General features: G+C 35.1%; 1 long non-coding RNA gene and 1 pseudogene across 1 annotated transcript in view; both read left to right on the top strand.

Moving 5' to 3' along the window:
• LOC138837878 (uncharacterized) overlaps positions 1 to 19,128 on the top strand; it is a 40,726-nt gene that overhangs the window by 13,208 nt on the left and 8,390 nt on the right. The window lies entirely within an intron of this gene.
• Positions 4,368 to 4,467, top strand: LOC138837886 (U6 spliceosomal RNA; annotated as a pseudogene).

Below are 19,128 nucleotides of genomic sequence, written 5' to 3'. Positions count from 1 at the left end.
GGGGATCAGAAAAGAATCGAGCAAATAGAAAAGGTAAGAAAACACGTCATTAGAAGCCCTAGCTAAGCGTTTTGGTTTCAGCACTGGAGGGGGCCAAAACTATTTTATATAGTGATATAGATTGTGTTAATCTTTTTGCTACCTAAAGTGATTTTACAGAGCTTATTTGGCTCAGTATAATGCAGAACAAATTGAATCAAGACATGAAAATAAATTCCACCTCCAAATAAAAGAGTTTTCAAAGAGAAACCATGAAGATGTAGCAGTGGGGGAAGCCTTATAGTGCTTCAGCTTCACTAGAATTGAAGCCAAGAACCTGTGATTAATTGGAAATCAGGCAAGAGCTAAGAAGAGGACATAGAAGTAGGACATAGAAGTATTGTCCTTTGTAACAGACAATATCATCCAAGGAATTGGTGATTTAACTCTATTCTTCTCCATACATCTTGTTGAGCAAATACAAGACCAAGAGGAAAATAACCTATTGAAATAATTTTGCAAAGAATAACTTCACTGTTCCTGATATGGTATCTAAAGAGATTCTTAAGAGAGAAGATAAAAGTTTTAAGAGAGAAGATAAAAGTGGAGTATTCTTAGGTTTCCTCTAAGCTTCTTGTTGGCAAAATATCTTTGAGGTTAGAAGTGATTGAACCAAAAAGTGGTGGAATACTTATTTTTGTGGGCACTTTAGACACAAGAAGATTTCAAGGTTAAAAAAAAAAGAAAAAATTATAGCTAAATATTTGTGATTATATTTTCTTGGACTGGATTTTTGGAGACAAAGTTTTGCATTAGCGTTGGTCCTCATTAACACAGTTGTTGGATTTTCGTGGCAACCAAATGAAAAGGGGAAGTTTAATGGACTCGCTTGAACAAGTAAACAGCATGATAGAAAATAATGGCAAATAATATTTAATGAATTATTTTGAACAATTACTTTGTGAGAACAAAGAAGGAAAGATATAATTCAAAATCACTTGACTTTATTAAAAGTATGAAAATGGAGTAGTGAGGAGATTGAGAGAAAACAGAGAGGACTGTTTTCTCTCCAGTGGAGAAATAGGTTCTTGATCTTGTTTCTTCCATTCTGTCTTCACAAGCTATCAAGTGTGACTCAGGACTGGAGTATCCATTTCAGACAAAGAGCACTCGCAGAAGAAAATATTTGCCGAAGATATAGGTGATTTATAACCTTAGACAATCTTTCTAAATCTGGTCAAAATTCTCCCCTACCCCAAAATGCCCTCTTTGAACAGATTGTTTGCTTTTCCAAAGACTGCCCTTCATTAACTGCTTAAAATTTTGAGAGGTCATATTCATACTCTCTAGTGATTGCTGTTTGGTTGTCATTTTTGTGTGTTTTTGTTTGTTGTTTTTTTAACTGAATTTCAAAAGGTTGTGCAAGTGTTTTACAATTAAATATGTCCATCTAATTGTCTAATTCTCCTGGATCGGAGTCACTCCTTCTATCAATGTCAACCAACTCTTTTTCCAAGATTGAGTTCAGATTTAGCACTTCCTTCATTACATATGTACATTGAGTATTCTAGCTGTACTTGCCCCTTGTTCCATTTTTCATTCATTCTATTTCTTTACTATTGTTCCTCTCTGGTTTCAATTTCCTGATAGTCATTCTGTTAAACTGCCTGTTAATACTTTGAAACGTTTATATACATTCCATGGATTTTCACTCCCACATATACTTGAACTGATGTCAGCTTATATTTCCATAATTCATTCATGTGCAATAACAATTTGCAAGACTGGAGATGTGAAGCACTTAGACATGATTTTATTCTAGTTCATTTGGAAGATTAATCTTTAGTCAACAAGAAAATTTAAAAATGGCTTAGAATTTATTTCTAACTACCAGTTTTTATAAATTGCTTTGTAAAATGGTGTATGATTATTTTATTTTACATAGGATAATTTTTTCTACTACCTATAAGTTTTGGAAAACGAAGAAAACTAAAATTTACTACTTAGAGGAATATGACACAAATAAAAGACAGATTTTATTTTTGTCACATCTCTCATCAGTACCGATATTCAAAACTTAAAGTCATATTTCTTACTATGTTAGACAGATAGGGAAAATATAAAACAACACATGATAAGGCAACTATTAGTGACTTTTTAAAATGTACCTTCTTATGTGATAAAATTTACTTTATTAGCTAATATTTGGGTTTGAAATATGGGAGGCTGATATATTTAACACATTTCTGGAAGGCACCTACTGAACAACACAAATGGTGGGGAGTACTATTTCTACACTTGGATGAATGGTTGAACTTGTTTGCTATTGGTGCTGGGTACGTAAATCAACTCTATTGTAACTAGCTCCCTATACTTGAAATCCTTGTAATATCACTATCATCTACTTGTCAAGTGCTATTTTGGCAAATGTGATTTTAAATAGTTTATTTGAAAATGAATATACTTTCAGGAGATTAAATATAGGTTATCTTTGGTTTGAGAATGACAACATTTTTTTATACTACAGAACCTCATTTTACTGAAGTACCAGTGTTTTGTAGCACTAAGGATCTTCTCAATTAATGTTTTTCTAAATTATATTTGACCTCTAAATCAGGTATTCCTAGCCTTGGTAGGCCACTTATGGATCTATCATTACAAAAACTATTTTTTGGCTTCACTAAAATCTTTCATTAATCATTAGGAGAGGGCTATTAAAAATAATCTTGTTCATTTGTAATTTTGTTGACTCATATGGGCTGATCATCTGTAAATTGAAAGTTTGAATTATAGTACTTTCTCTCAGATTTTGTCATCTCATCTTTCATTTTAACTTGCCTTGCAGTTCACAATTGAATTCTGCTAAATCTTGTAAGCAACTGGGGTCCTGAAATATTATAGGAAATGAGAAATTGAGATGTCTTCAATTATTTTCTGTTGGCATGTTGCATGGGCCTATGTGAGAAGTCTTGCCCTTGTTATCTGATGATACAGATAACTAGGAACTGGTATCCTCGGATCCGTGGGTACTTCAGAAGAATAATAGCTTTTAGACATCATATCAGCAAAATTTGGGTATAATCAGTAAGAATGCTTCAGAAATATGGAGAAAAACACTTTGGGACCAGCGAGTTAAAACAATAAACAGAGCATCAGAGTAAAATCCATTATAGATTAGCAGAAAACAATACTGTTATTTTACCATGTGAATTCAGAAGATAACGAACACATAGAACGTATCACAAGTTTATACCGAAGATATTGCATTGATACTTTTTATATTCTAATATATATCCTAAATCTAATTATTTATATTCCATTCTATTTATCGGAATAAGTATCAATATATTTGTCAAATTATCAATTCTAGTAATGTTCACTGTGGGGAATATAAAATCAGCACATACTTTATATTTATAAATATAAAATTTATAAGTATATATAATATAAAAATTGTTTTGCATTGTTGTGTTGTGGTTAGGGAATCAAAGGCAACTCTGTTTCAAAGTATTCTTCCATTATCTCTACCTCAGTGTTTGGTAGAGTTAGACTTAAAGCTTTACCATTTGTAGATTTACAGCCTAGAGGCAAGAGGAAACACTGTGATTAAAACATTACCAATTTAAGGCCTAATATCGAGGAGAAACATATGGACTTTTCCAGGAGCTATGGAAATATTTGGTGATAGAGAGTCAGTAGTGTAAGTTCCTGCCTGGTTGGATGATAGACAGGCCAGGACAGTAGGTAATCATGCATATGAAAATTTTTTCACCTTCTTGGCTTTAGCTACTTTTGAAATGATAAGTATAATAAACAATTATATTTTGATAAAATACCTTCTATTCTGAACAATTCTGTCTGAACTGTTCATCTTTCTATGATCCCTTGTAACTAAGATTAGTTTTGTTCCAGTAAGACAATCTATGCTGTCAGGGTAAGATATTCTGGTTGGTCTGTTCCTACAAGGAAGAAGGGTAAAGGTTCAGGTAGACATTTGTCCCAGCAAGACCTTATTTGGGAAATTTTAAGCTGCAGAAGTTTAGAAGTAGCTCTCAAGCAAGGCTTACTTTGAATCCATTAGCTCTACAAAGCTAACTCAGTTGATAAATAAGTACTTGAAAAGCCATCACATTTGGACTTAGCTTTAAAGGCTTCAAAGTATGATCAAATTTAAAATGAAAACGACACAATAGTCATTGACAAAAAAATTGTAAATATGAGCAATCGGCCAAATGATATAAGCTTTTCCACTATACACAGAATTTTAGAGAAATAAGATCAATCACATTTTAAGGACCAATAAGTGTTCCTTGTTACAAATAGGCCACCATGGATATATGCCTGTGTAAAGATTGCATCATTAAGTACTTAAATTTAGAGGGTACTTCATGCTTCAGCAGCAGGTCTACCCAAATTACAATAATACAGAGATTAACATGGCACTTGCACAAGGAGTATATGAAAATTTGTGAAGTATTCTATATTTTTCATTCTTCTGATGCAAGAAATATAAAAACAGTTATTAAAAAGTTGATTACAAAAATACAAGTGTAACAATACATGTAATTCATAGAATTAAAGGTTAGTTTGACATCAGTGTATTAAATCTTCACCTTAGAAAGGCCTTTACATAGCATAACCTTTACAAAACTGAGATTAGATAACATTGTCATGTTATCCCAAAGAAATAAAATAATATAAGGACCTAGGAAAAAAGGAATCTTAAACTTCTTCTATATGGAATGCAATATGAAAGGACACATTTATTAATGAAACTATACATTATATAAAAATGTAGAATTCAAAGTATTATATCTAGGAGCGAATGAAATAGATTATGGATATTGTACAAACATAGATATACTTTTTTCACAAAAGCACCATTTCAACAGATAAGTTAAAATTATTTCTGATTAAAAAAATCACAAACTCTGCAGAAATCATTATAGATGTAGACAAAAAACTCTTGAATGCATTTTGACATCAGAGTCAGGCAATTCACTTGGAAGAATACCATGGAATCCATGAATTTTTAAAGTAAGATATTGCTGTTGCTTTTTATTGTGAAAAAATTTGTAGGGCCACAAAGGATGGACTGGCATTTTTGAAATTTAAGAAACTTAACCAAACCATTACGACTTATGCGAAAAATTTGTACAGCCTTCCACAACTTCAAAGAGGTAGTGAGACATACTTATCCTTTTGGCAATATTAAATGCAGTTTCTTCCAAGCTGTTCTTCAAACCTGGTTTGATATAATGGTTCAACAGAGTATCTTTTCGATTTCTATTCCCAGCAGCAACATGCAAGGAGGACAAGAGGCCTTTAATTTGGGGATTGGCATCTGCCACTCTGGTATTATTCCACATATAAGCACTGTGCTGGGGTGTCAGCCATTCAGAGTTATTGCATGAATATCTGCCTTGAGCTACCAACTCATGGACAATGTCTAAATGTCCACTCTAGGCTTCCATATGAAGAGGGGTATACTCATCCTCATCCCTAGTATTCATCTGGGTGGCCTTTTTGGAAAGTAGTCTTCACACCATAGTAAGCAGATTAATTTCGGCATCCCAAAGAAGAAATTTGCTTGGATCCTACTTCATTTTTTTCTTGAAATTGATACCATTCCTCACTTTTTCATCTTGTTCCTTGTCTGAACATGAGGACCCTTGGTGTCTTCATGTGCAGCTTATTCTAGGAATGAGAAAATAGGAAACAATGCCTTCTTTGTAAATGATTTGGGAAATATCATGTTATAGTGTAAGAGAACTCACTATTCAACATATGGGCTTTAAGAGCTTTCTAGTAGCTTTCTAATGTTGGTATCCAACATTAGAAAAAATGTATAATGCAGTAGTAAAATAGAAGACCTTGGTATGACTACCAAAATTTTTGCTTTTTTAAAGACACTTGTTTTCATCTAAAAATAGGCCTGTCTATTGCCTTCAAGTGATTTTGATGATTGAAGATGCTTAATGAGAAGACAAAATGTATTAGTAGTCCTTTACTACCAATTAAATTTCACTTTTTCTTCTTGGAAAATATAATGATCAAAGCAATAGTTCAGAATCAGCAAGCAATAGTTCAGAATCATGCTTCAAGTGCAAGTGAATCACCAGTAAGTAATCCTCGATTCCATTTTCCACAAAGTTTTGTCACAGATACAATCTGCCTGCCTTCTGTAGCTGCTTTCCTAGCCTGGACCTATTCCTTCATTGTACAGGAAAAGTGTGATTCAACTGATTTCAGTCAGATCTGTTAGTAGAATTATCAAGTATTTAGATTCTTTTTTTAAATTAGTTGTGGGGCCTGAACTCGGCCTGGGCACTCTCCTTTAGCTCTTCAAATCAAGGCAAGAGCTGTACAACTTGAGCCACAGAACCACTTCTGGATTTTTCTGTTTATGTGGTGCTGTTCTGGGAAATGGCAGAGCAGAAAGTGAAATGATGAAACTAAAAATATAAAAGCAAAATAAATTAGGATAATTATGGAGCAACCATATTGTCTATGAGAACCATGAAAGAGAAAGAGGAAAAGAGATACATATGTGAAATGACATAGCTAGCCACAAAATCCATGCATCTAATCAATTTACAGAGCAAACAATTTTTTTATTTTTTAAAAGAGACGGAAATAGAATTTATGTATTTACTTGAAATTAGTAAATACATTTTTAGTCGCCTACGTAATGAGACATAGCTTTGACCAAATTACAGGCAAGAATCTTAATCCTTGGGCTGGGAAGGTGGCTTAGTGGTAGAGTGCTTGTCTTGCAGCTTACTACAGTGTGGAGAGTACTTTCCAAAAAGGCCACTTATATGAATACTAGGGATGAGGATGAGTATACCCCTCTTCATCGCGAAGCCTAGAGTGGACACCTAGACATTGCCCATGAGTTGGTATCTCAAGGCAGATATTCATGCAATAACTGTGAATGGCTGGACACCGCTGCACAGTGCTTATATGTGGAACATATTGCAACAGCACACACACACACACACACACACACACACACACACACACACACACATGCACGCACATATACACACACAACATCAGATTTCTTCTAAAGTATTTTTTGTGTATGGTCTTAAGAAGAAATTTACATTACTAACTTGAATTTCTGACAGGACAATATCATCACTGTACATCTTGCTTCTATGTTCTCAGTTTTAAATTACTATCTAAATATGTGCATTACATATGTACAGGAAAAATTAAGAGCCACACGGGTGACTCAGGTCTTTAATCCTACCTAATCAGAAAGACGAAATCTGATGACTGTGCTTTGAAACCAGACAAAAAAGTCCATTAGATTCTGGTTTGAAAGTAACCAGCAAAAGCTAGAAATGGAGCTGTAGTATAAGCAGTAAAATGTTAGCATTGAGAAAACTAAAACAAAAACATAACAAATTCTGGGACAGAGCCAAGCCTTGAGTTCAAGCTCCAGTATTGGCACCAAACTAATGAATGATGAATAAATGAATGAACTAAAAATAAATTAAGTGGTCACATGTGGAGACACAGGTAAAATGTAACAACCGTGGTGATTAGAATATGTATTATTTTGTAATAAGTCAAATTATCATTTTTCCTAATCACTAATATTTTAATTGAACTTTTATGTACAATAAACCCTGAATTTGGCATTCATGTATGTGTGTGTACATGTGCGCACATGTGTGTGTGTGTGTGTGTGTGTGTGTGTGTGTGTGTGCGGTTGCAATGTTGCTTGCCAATGTGGACAGAGTGAGGCTGAAAAGAGCTATGTTGCAATATTGTTATTTATCACTCTTCTGTCCTGTCATTTCAGTGGAACCACCCTTCTGTACATTTTATTTGTCAAATAATAACATCATCATAATCAAAGCATTTACACCATTAAGTTAGATAAAAGAGATCACTTTCAACTCTTAGTATATGCTAGGAAAGAAGATACACATATAATTAGGTAGTAAGTTATTGCTGTAAGATGACTGTCAGTACAAAATATGTATTTCACCTCTTAAATGGGATATAATTTTAAGATATACTCATAGAGTAATTTTGACCAACTTGAAATAGGTATTACTGTCTGGTTATTCCTGTGAAACTCAAGGTGGATAAACTCTTTCCGGATTTCTGTTGAAAATAACTTTCTTTGTAAGATTGTATCTATTCACACTAAGATAATAAACCCCGTATTTTTTAGGTTTGAATATCCCATCATATTGACTGAAAATCAGTATTGTGGATATGTTTATTAGATATACATTGCAAAAACAAACAAAAAGCATGTGTCACCTCCAGATTGAGGATGCATTTGAAGTTGTATTATACATACGAAGGTTTCTTCATTAATAGTATTTTTGTGGGAGTAACTATCACAACTTTAACAAATAAGGCTTTTTGAATATCCTTTCCAATGTAAATAATATCCCAGAGCGAGTCTTGCAATTTCTGAAAAACCTTTGAATATTTTAGTGTTATTTCAGTTCATTGACTATACAGCTAAAGACATTTCTGAAATAAACATTGTTAAAATCTGAAAATATAAGTGGGTATATAGGCTTTTTATGCATCATTTTATGAAAAGCCAGTTTCTATGAAAATAAAAGATATAGAATAAAAGAATGGAAGTGAATTGGGTGAGCTAATTATTAGTATAAATTTATTTTCTATTAGCAAAGTCCTTTGAATGTATATGATGAAGTTAAATTATGGCCTTCGTGACACTATGCTTCAGTTATTTTTAGAATCTTTGTAGTTATAAGAGTGAATTTGTAGTATAAATAAATGTCTTTGAAAATTATTAGGATTAATCTTGTGTTTTGTTTCCTACTCCCAAGAAAATGAGTTATTTTCAAGTGTTAACAGTTTACAATTGAATCTTTAGTATCGTGAGAAATTTTGAACAAATATAGTAGTATTGATATCTTTTTTTCGGGGGTGGGGCAGTCTGGTAGTGGGGCCTGAACTCTGGGCCTGGGCGCTCTCCCTCAGCTCTTCAGTTCAAGGCTAGCGGTCTTCCACTTGAGCCACAGCACCACTTGCGGTTTTTTTCTTTTTGCTTATGTGGTGCTGAGGAATCGAACCCAGGGCTTCATGCATGCAAGGCAAGCGCTCTACCACTGAGCCACCTTCCCAGCCATTAATGTCTTTTTAAACCAATTGTATTCACAAGTTGGAGAGGCTTTAATTCATGCTTAGGCCTTGTTGTCTATGATTTTTTATCCTCTCATTCCTAATATTAATAATAGGTCAGACTGCATTTTTGGGTACATGAAAGGTAAATTATTTATCTGGGGTCAAAGGTGATTTTTATATCAGTGTTGCTTTAACAGCATTTTAAAGTAGTACCTTTGTCTCAAAATGTAGGGTATAAAAAGCAATCAAAATACTTCTAATGGTAAACAACTTAGTTGAGCTACAATGTGGAAATGATTGGTCCATAAGACCTGCAGTTTGTTTCCATCAGGAATTGGGGAGGTCATTCTTTCAGTAAGACAGTGTTAAACAGAGTTAGGGTCCCCAGGCAGTGCAGTGTTGAGTGAAGGGATAGAATATGATTTCTGCTATTTTGACCTAGAAATCAAGAATGTTATACTTTAGCAGGTCCTTTCAACAGGGAGGTATGCATTGATTCTGAACTTCGAGTTTTCATATTACAGTTCCCTATTTTCTAACAAAGATAAACTGAAATATTATGAGTGTACACAATAATTCTGGGAATTTTTCCTAGAATATTAGTCATAAAATAGAATGAGGTTAATTGATACAGTCGGGGATGGACCTCAGGCTAACACTTACCATGTGTGCAATGTTGTACTAGTAATTACAACTCTGAAGACTTCAATATGATCATCTGAGAATTAAACATGTAAGTAGTTCCACTTTTTGGAATTATTCTGAGGATTAAATTAGATACCATCGGTAAAGTACTTGGAAAAATAATCAATTAGCATTTGGCACATTCTGCCTGTTATTTTATCATGTGGTGAATTCTAACATTTTACTGTGATTTTTATTGTGTCTCTTTCTGATGTGCAATGTGATGTATTGATATTGCATTGATCATTTTTCTGTCACTATGAGGAAAATACCTGCAAAGAAAATTTCTGAGGAGGAAACTATTATATTGACTCATGGTTTAAGAGAACACAGTTTAAGATTAGATGTCTCCATTGTTTTTAATTATATTTTTATTATCTTAACTAGTTTTACAAGGGAATTTCCATTCAGTAAATCATGATTTACGTGTAATGGATCTTTATATAACTTTTCCCTACACATTTTTCTTTTTTATTTCTTTTTTATTTTATTTTATTTTATTGGTGAACATAGTGTACAGACGAGTTACAATTACATGGGCAAGATAATGAGTACATTTCTTATCAAGAATTGCAGCCTCCTCTTTGTTTACCCTTCACATCCGTTCCCAGCCTCTGCCCGCCCCCTCATCCAATACTCCCCCCCACCATAGTTGATTGAAATTAATAGCAATTATCCATTTTATTAAAGTAGAGATGGTTTTCCCAAACTGATTCTCACAATTCATCTTCCATTCAACAAGTAGTAACGTGTAACAATTCCCTTTGTTTTTCTCCTTATAAAATTTGTTTCCATTTTATTTTATAATGAAGGATGATTTCATAAATCTACTGTAGATGCAAAATATGTCAATATATTTCTAACTGTATGCATTGATCTATACATACACCTATATTACACAGGTTACAATGATAATTTATAACTTCTGTAACTATACAATTTACTGAATTATTAAAAACGTCGACAGCTCATGCCTGGAATCCTGGTTACACAGGAGGATAAGATCTGAAGATCATGGTTTGAAGCCATCCTGGGCAGGAAAGTCCATGAGCCTTTTATCTCCAAACAACCAACAGAAAATCAGAATTGGAACTGTGGCTCAAAGTATTAGAGTGGTAACCTTGAGAGAAAAAGCTCAAGGACATCACCCAGGCTCTTAGTTCAAGAACTACAATCTATCCAAAAAAATCTAATTTACACCTCTATAAGTAGAGTATTTCCATCATCCAAATGTACATCCATGCTCATTTGCAAGGTAACTCTGTTTTGTCTCAAGTACCACTAAACATTACCACTAAAGTAGCATTGGAACGTGGGTTCATTCTATCTCTCTAATGGATTTTTCTCCACTCAAATACTCAAGTACTACAATTGTTCTAATTATTTAAATCATAACTTTTTTACCCCTAATACTATAGTTTGATTGAGTGTTTTGTGCCCCTTAAATGGATGTTCTTACCACTTTTTCATGCCCCCAGCCCTAAGTTATCCTGATTATTTTTCATCTAGAAACTGGCTTCTTACTAGTGTATGAACTTGGTCTCAGTGCACTTGATGTTATTCTTCCTGGAATTTATAATAACAGGTGCATGGCATTGTGTACAGAACTTTATGTTCAGTCTGGCCTTTAGCCACTATCTAAACAGTGCACTCCCATGTAGTCACGAATTTCATAAGCTTGTCATAGCTGATTTTTTTTAAATCTTTCATTTCCTGCAGGTTTTTGAGTACTGAATTAATTTTTGTTTTCTTGGGTTGTTTTGGTTCATTTGAATCTATGTGTTGAGTTGTTCCTCACTTTTCCTTTTGTTTCTTTCCCTCAAGTTCTTACCTAAAGTGCTAAGAAACCAATTCTTCTTTTTCAAGATAGTCAGTGTGAACATTATTTATTCAAAAGCAATTTCAGTATCTATGAATGGTATACACATGCTAAGCACAGACTTTGGCATACACAGAGAGATCATGAAATATATGAAGAAAATAAAACTACAGATGAATGCCAGGAGGAGAATAAGCTATTATTAATTGTTTGACAGAGGTTTCTCTTCTAGTGAAAGAAATAAATTGCTTGATGCAGGATTTCAAAAAATCATATTGCTAGGAGGAACCTAAACAATCATCTAATACTATAGACTTGAGAGTGATGAATTGACTTCCTGAATAATTTACTTTTGGGACAAATAAAAGCAGGCTTCCAAAAAGAGAGTAGATTTTAGAGAAACATGATGAATTTTATGTAAATAGGTCCTTAGCTGATTTTGTTAATTTGTGAACTAATACAGGGAAATAAAGTACAGCAAGGTAAAAAAAAAAATAAGTTCACATTGAAATATTAATTTGTGTTTGTATATGTGTGCATGCATGTACGAGTACGCACACGAACATGTGCATATGCTCATGCATGCATTCATCATTCTTGAGGCTTGATAGTCCCTGGGAACTATTCCTCAGCTTCTGTGCCCAAGGATAGTGGTCTACTACTTCAGCCACTGCTACAATTCTGCTGTGTTTTTTTTTTTGAGATAATCGCTTGTATTTTCATGATGGAACAGTGGTCTTCAGATCTCAGACTCCTGAGTAGCTAGCTAAGCTTATTCAGCCTCTGAGTAGCTAGTTAAAATTCTACCTATCCTCTGTGCTTCACTACTCTTTTATTCTTTTCGTGAGGTATTCACAAGCCTAAGTCATATATATGTCCACTTGCTTTAAAAATATTCTTACTGCTTGGCACCAGGGTATCACATGTGTACTCTTAACTACTTAGGAGCCTTGAGGACAGAACCCAGGCCAAAATTTAGTGGACTTATTTCTCAATCTATAGCTGGGTGAATTGGATCATTTCCACCATCCTACACTATCTAGAAACTAAGATTGGAAGGACTGAGGATCCAGGCCAAGCAAGATAGCAAGCTAGAAAATTTGGTGTGTATCTCTGATGCCATTGATGATGGGAAGGCTAAAAGGACAGATCAGGTGCATGTTTTTGTGGAAAGGGAACCACTATCCTAAAATTAACCACAGATATGATGCCGGCCTGCAAGAACAATATACCCCAAGTTGAAATCCCAACATTTTCCACAACCAAAATAAGTATATACATTAACATCCGAAAACTTAATAAATCTGTTCTTTGTTCTAATATCAGCTTTGTCTGATTATCATATGATATGACAGAATAATTTCTTCATTAAACTTATGATAATTTAAAAAGACCTAGAAAATTCTTTCTCGCTTATTAAGTGCAAATGAATGGCAAATTGCCTCATTTCTTACATATTTGACTACCACTATAAATTTGTCATATGATTATTATTAATAGTAATATATTCTGATTTATTACTTTACTTTGTAACAGTTTTTAAACTTTTTGCTTTTCTGCTGAAGTTGAAGCATTTAAATAGTATCTTCAAAGTATATTCCTTGGATATTTAGGGGAGTTTTTTACAATGTTTTTAACCAATAGCTTCTAAGAATTCTTAATTGGTATATTATTTGGTTTATTTTTAATTTCAAATTAATTTTATTGTAATGGTAATGTACACAGGGGTTACAGTTACATAAATGAGGTAATGAGTACATTTCTTCAGGAAGGAACATTGTTATATATTCCAACGATATTTTTGTACACTCAAAACAAGAACTATTGATGCTTTTGCTGTTGCCATTGATCAATGGGTACTTTTGCTTTTTTTGTTCAAGCATTTTTTAATATAAAATTGATTTACAGAGCGTTTACACTTAATTAAGTCAACTAAAGAGTATACTTCATTTTCTTTTCTTTTTTTTGGGGGGGGGGTCAAGTTGTGGGGCCTGAAGTCTGGGCCTGAGCCCTGTCCCTCAGCTCTTCAGCTCAAGGATAGCGCTTGAGCCACTTGAGCCACAGCACCACTTCCGGCTTTTTTCTTTTTGCTTTTGTGGTGCTGAGGAATCGAACCTAGGGTCTCATGCTTGCAAGGCAAGTGATCTACAACTGAGCTACCTTCCCAGCCCCTACTTCATTTTATTTTCTAAATTTCAAATTTTGAGCTTAAATGTTTCCTTTTGTTTCTTTAGAGTAATTCTTTTTTCAAAGTTTAGAATCAGTTAATTTAATTTTGCATGATTTTTACACATGTAAATTATTCAGACACATATATTTTGCTTTTATGATATTTAACATGTGGCTATTTAAAAATTAATTTCTTAATTTTATATGGTTAGTGAATCTAAATATATTTATTTTCTTATAGTATAAAAATATTTGTCCAGGTAACAAATACTTACAGTATTTTCAAGAAGCACATACTTTACTAAGAAAGGCTTCATTACTTGGTCACTTTTTGGAAGTACTTTTATTTGAATTAAAAAAAAAAAACTTTGAGCTCGGCATGGTGATTTGTGAAATCCATTTTCTAGCTATGGTGGGAAGTGTAAATAGAGTTTGTAATTCAGGAGAGACTGGGAAACTATGAGACCTTAGTATAAAACTATTCAGAGTGAAATTATTATGGATATAGCCATCCCTAGCGTTATATACAACACCTCGCTATCATATTCTAAATCTTGAGTTAAAACACCAGTAATATCAAACATTTGTTAAAATAAAAGGACACATGTTTCAAAATGTTTATTATTTAAAACTTATGGGCTGGGAAGGTGGCTCAGTGGTAGAGCGCTTGCCTTGCATGCATGAGGCCCTGGGTTCGATTCCCCAGCACCACATAAGCAAAAAAAAAAAAAAAAAAACCCACAAAACTTATTTGCAAAAGTTCTCATGTCTTCTATTAATTTTCAATTTACTTAATCTATTAAAATCCAAGTATACTGTGACTATTTACTTTCTACTAAACTTTTAAATACTACGAGCAATATTATTATTTCATATATTAACATACTTTTACAGTTTGTGATAATTTCCTCCGTTTAATATGATAATATCAATATTGAAAATGTGTGTATGTGGTGTGTGTGTGTGTGTGTGTTTATGTGGTTTTTTTGTGTGTGTGTGCTTTGTGTGTACTTTGTAATGCTTGGGAGTTCACACCATTGCTTCACATATGCAAAGCCAATGGTTTACTACTGAGCTATACTGTCTAGTTATAATCCAAATAGTGTTTTAAACCATGACTTTCATTCCTAGTATGCTTTTTCAAAATTATATATGATAACATGTGATCCATATTCTATCCACGCTAGCAATTTTTATTGTAATTTAGAATATTTCCACTTCCAAACTCTTGTGTTTGTTATTGATAAAGTTTTACTTTGCTTCTTTCTCTCTTCATTCCTTTTCCCTTTAGAGTTTAACTATTCTCTCTCTTATTTCTTTGAAAATTATCATATTCCTATTAAAACATGCATATACAACGCTTTAATTTCTATTTTAATTTTTCCCATTTCCACTGATTTTAGTACAAGCTATTAGATGGATTAAAAAGAAACTTCTCTCAGGACACTTTATTTTTCTCCTTCTCTTCTCTGAAGTCTTTCTGGTTTTTGAAACACAATAGCAATCACATATAGCTCCTATGTGGCCCATCATTCTTTCTCCTCTCACTTTCCTCTGTTGTACAGCTCAAGTTATCATTCAGCTTTGTTATGCTACACTGTTATCTAAATCTTAACTAATTCCTGAGTTAATTTTAGTTGTTTCAAGTAGTCTCTGAAGACATTTTTCTATATATAATATCTGGGGTCTTGTGTTTTTTGAAGGTACAAAATATGAGTGACTATCAAACATCTAGATATCTCTGTAGAATATGGGTCCACCTGCTCAATAAACTCCTATGTAAATTCAAGTAATACAGGTCAGTCAGAACAATTTTGTAAAATGGTGTAGCTTCAGCCTTCATACTAGCTTTGAAAACCTATGAAGGTACAATTCACTTCCAAAGCACTAAAATGTATACAATAAAAGGAGATAATATATTGCAAGTGAATTACATGTGATCCTAAGCAGATTGCCAGTGTCTCACACCTGTAATCCTAGCTAATCAGGAGACTGAGATCTGAAGATTGCAGTTCAAATCCAGCATGAGTAGGAAAGTTTCTGAGGCACTTATCTCTAATTAACCACCAGAAAACTGGAAGTGGTGCTGTGGCTCAAGAGGTACAGCACAAGCTTTGAGCTGAAGAGTAGAGGGACAGTGCCCAGGCATGGAGTTCAAGCCCCACTACCATCAAAAGAAAAAGAAAAGAAAAAGAAAGAAAAAGAAATATGATCTTAGCCACCAGTTCATTGCTAGAATAATTTCTGCTCTCTCAACATGGCCTTTTTTTTCCCTAGTTAAGTCCATAGTCTTATATATGACTTGCTTGGAACCAGAATTATTCTTCCATTCTAATTTTTACAAATTTGCATGATTAGCTACCATGATTTAGAGCTAGTAGAAGAAAGAGAGTGGCCTCATCCTTCATGTTCCATTTAGGAGTAATGCTTTCTCTACGTCACTCCCATAGGTCTAAATACTGGCCTTAGCTTTATTGTTTCAAAGTTGTCTTATTTGCAGAGTCTTCTATAGTTTATTGAACCATTATACTTAAACACAGAACTTCTCTTTCTCCTATTCCTATTGTTTCTCTTTCTGTTAATTTATGTACACTTGGGTAATAATGCACAAAACAAACACTGACAAAAATATTTCTGAGAACCTACTTCCCACTTAAAATTGGTCTTAATTTACAGAGCATTTAGGAAATTTGAACTTAATGTACTCCAGGATAATTCATGTTTTTTTTTAATTGTGAAAATGGTAGACAGAGGGATTAGAGTTACATAAGTAAGTTAGTGAGTACATTATCTAACGAACATTGTTACCTCCTCTTTTGTTTTTCCCTGCCATCCCTTTTCTCCCCACCTCCCCAACTCTCCCCTTTCATCCCCAACTAGTAAAGTTCATTTTCAACATAGTGTCTTGTTCATCTCATTGTAACAATGGGTCATACTGTGTACTTCTTTCAGCATTTTATTTCCCTTCTCCTCCCCACATTAGAAATTTGTATATGCAAGTTGGAGCTCACCGACCTCAAATACATTGGAAACGGGTTATACCATGGAGGAAGAAAATAGAAGAGAAACAAAAAAATCACATAATACATGGTAGATTGGTAGTTGGGGTGGCTTTGCTAGGGCATGTTAGCTTGGTGAGGAGAGGAAGAAGTCTTGAGCCACACTCAAACAGATAATGAGAAATGAGACAACCAATGGCTGAAGAATTTCAAGAACAAAGGCAGGGACTTATAGGTAACCTCTAGGGGCAGTGAGGGCAGCAAGGCTGGGCATGTGGTTGTCATGCCTCCCTAGAATGCCCTTGGAAGTGAGGGCCAACTCTGCTGTGGGCTAAGCCTGGCTCTTGCCTTGAAGCAGGCACCAGGCAGGAATTGTCAGCACAGCTTCAGCCTGCCCCAAGGAGGTGGCCTGTTGTGGGTGCTTTAGCCTGGGCAGCTGCTAGGAGGCTATACTCAGCAGGGCAGAGGAAACATGGCTGGTAGGCTCTGCTCCAGCCCAGCCAAGCTCAGGGCCACTTGGGAAGTTCCAGCTCTGGATCAGGACCAGGAACTGCTCCTCAGACAATAGGGCCTCTGGGGACCTGTGCAGTGGCCGCCACGTGTGGGTTGTGAACCTCCTTAGAATGGCCGAGGAGTCTCAATGGAGAGGTGCATTTGCTTCTGTGCCTCTCCCATCTTCTGGATTCCTGCTCTCCTCCTGCCTCCTGCCATGTGCAACTACAGGAGTCAATTTCTCCAATCCACTGAGAGGCAATCCCGGAGATGTTCACAGGACTTTCCAGCTGCTTCACCATGCATGCAGGGCTCACAGGGTGCCATCCTCCAGGCAAAGTTTACCACCATTTCAGCTTGGCCGCCCCTGTCTAAGGACCACAAACTGCATTCTTACACATAAATCCAGGGGTACACAAGGCCATCCTGCAGTCTAAGGCATCCTTTCCTTCCTCCTGCTCAGGTGTGGAGCAGCTGTGGAGCCAACTCCAACATCATGATTGATTATCTGAAAAGAAGAGGAAAAAAGCTTCATTTTTCCAGATACAGCTGTCCCTGGGGTTCTCTGTGTACACTAGCCTTGTGCTTAGCTAAAGATCCCCAAAGACCACCGTGGAGCCAGTTGTCACGAGACCACATTAGGGTCATTTATTGCAAGGTCGAGCCTGGACTCACAACTGTCACCATTGCAGTGGGTCAGAGTTGAGATCCCCGACCCTTCTGTTAACTGGGTAATCTTATAACAATCTTATTGGCTAGCGAGTGCAGGCTAAGCAATAAGCAATGATTTGTGGAGGAGAAGGGGAAAAAAACAAATCATTTAAATAGGGATACAGGTGGACCCATTGCAACAATGAGATGTACAAATTCTTATGGAGAAAAACTAACTCTACAACTTTGGTGAGGGGAAGGGGGGAGGAGGATTCGAAGGGGGAGCAGGGGGACAATGGGAAGGGATGGGAGGGGGAAACAAAGGAGGAGGCTACAATGCTTGATAAGAAATGTACTCCTTATCTTGCCCATGTATCTGTAGCTCCATTGTACAGTATTTTCACAATAAAAAGTAAAAAAAGATAAAAAATTAAAAATAATCTGTAGCTTTAGGTATTTCCTGTCATCCGCTGAAGGCTATTGCTAGGGGAGTTATGGGCAGAACTTTATTGTGACATTTCACGGTTTTTCCAGGAACCTGAGTTCTAACTTTCAGTAAATGTCTACTTACAATGGGTACTTTCAGTAAAGGCCTTCACAATGGATAGTTTCGGAGTATTCGGTGTCTAAGTCCAGAATGCCTGTGCTTTGGCAAAGATCTCTCACTCGGTGTGTGTGTGTGTGTGTGTGTGTGTGTGTGTGTGTGTGTGTGTGTGTGTGTGTGTCTGTGTCTGTGTGTGTCTGTGTGTGTGTCTGTGTGTGTTGTGTGAGAGAGTCAGACACAGCTGAGGTTTGGGGTAAAATTCTCCTTCCCTTCAGCATTGAGTTTTGGTATCTATTGTTTGTCCCACCTCCCCAATTTTGAGTTCTAAAGTTGTCCTTCTAAATACTTTTATCCTTTGATCTTCTTGATATTCAGATTCCTAAGGTCTGCTTGTGAACTTCAACATTTGCTTCATGAAGGTGATGCCTTTCTTCCATCTTTTATGAAGCCATTTGCTCTCTTTAAATGCAGTTTATACTGTGTTAGTGGTTTTACTTAGCCCAGACTGTGGTGGCCCAGGCACTGACTGTTAATTCTGAGATTAGTTTAGGCCAATATGAGATACTATACTTTCATTATATCAATGAAAGGAGTTCAGCATCTTTATTGAAACAATTTCCTGGCTGTAAATACAAACAAAAACATCCAGTGATATAAATGTA

Source organism: Dipodomys merriami, unplaced genomic scaffold (genome assembly GCF_024711535.1).
Source record: "Dipodomys merriami isolate MVZ:Mamm:240054 unplaced genomic scaffold, mDipMer1.0.p SCAF_278, whole genome shotgun sequence".
NCBI lineage: Eukaryota > Metazoa > Chordata > Mammalia > Rodentia > Heteromyidae > Dipodomys > Dipodomys merriami.
The sequence above is the reverse complement of the archived record's forward strand: the minus strand, read 5'-3'. Positions and strand labels throughout refer to the sequence as shown.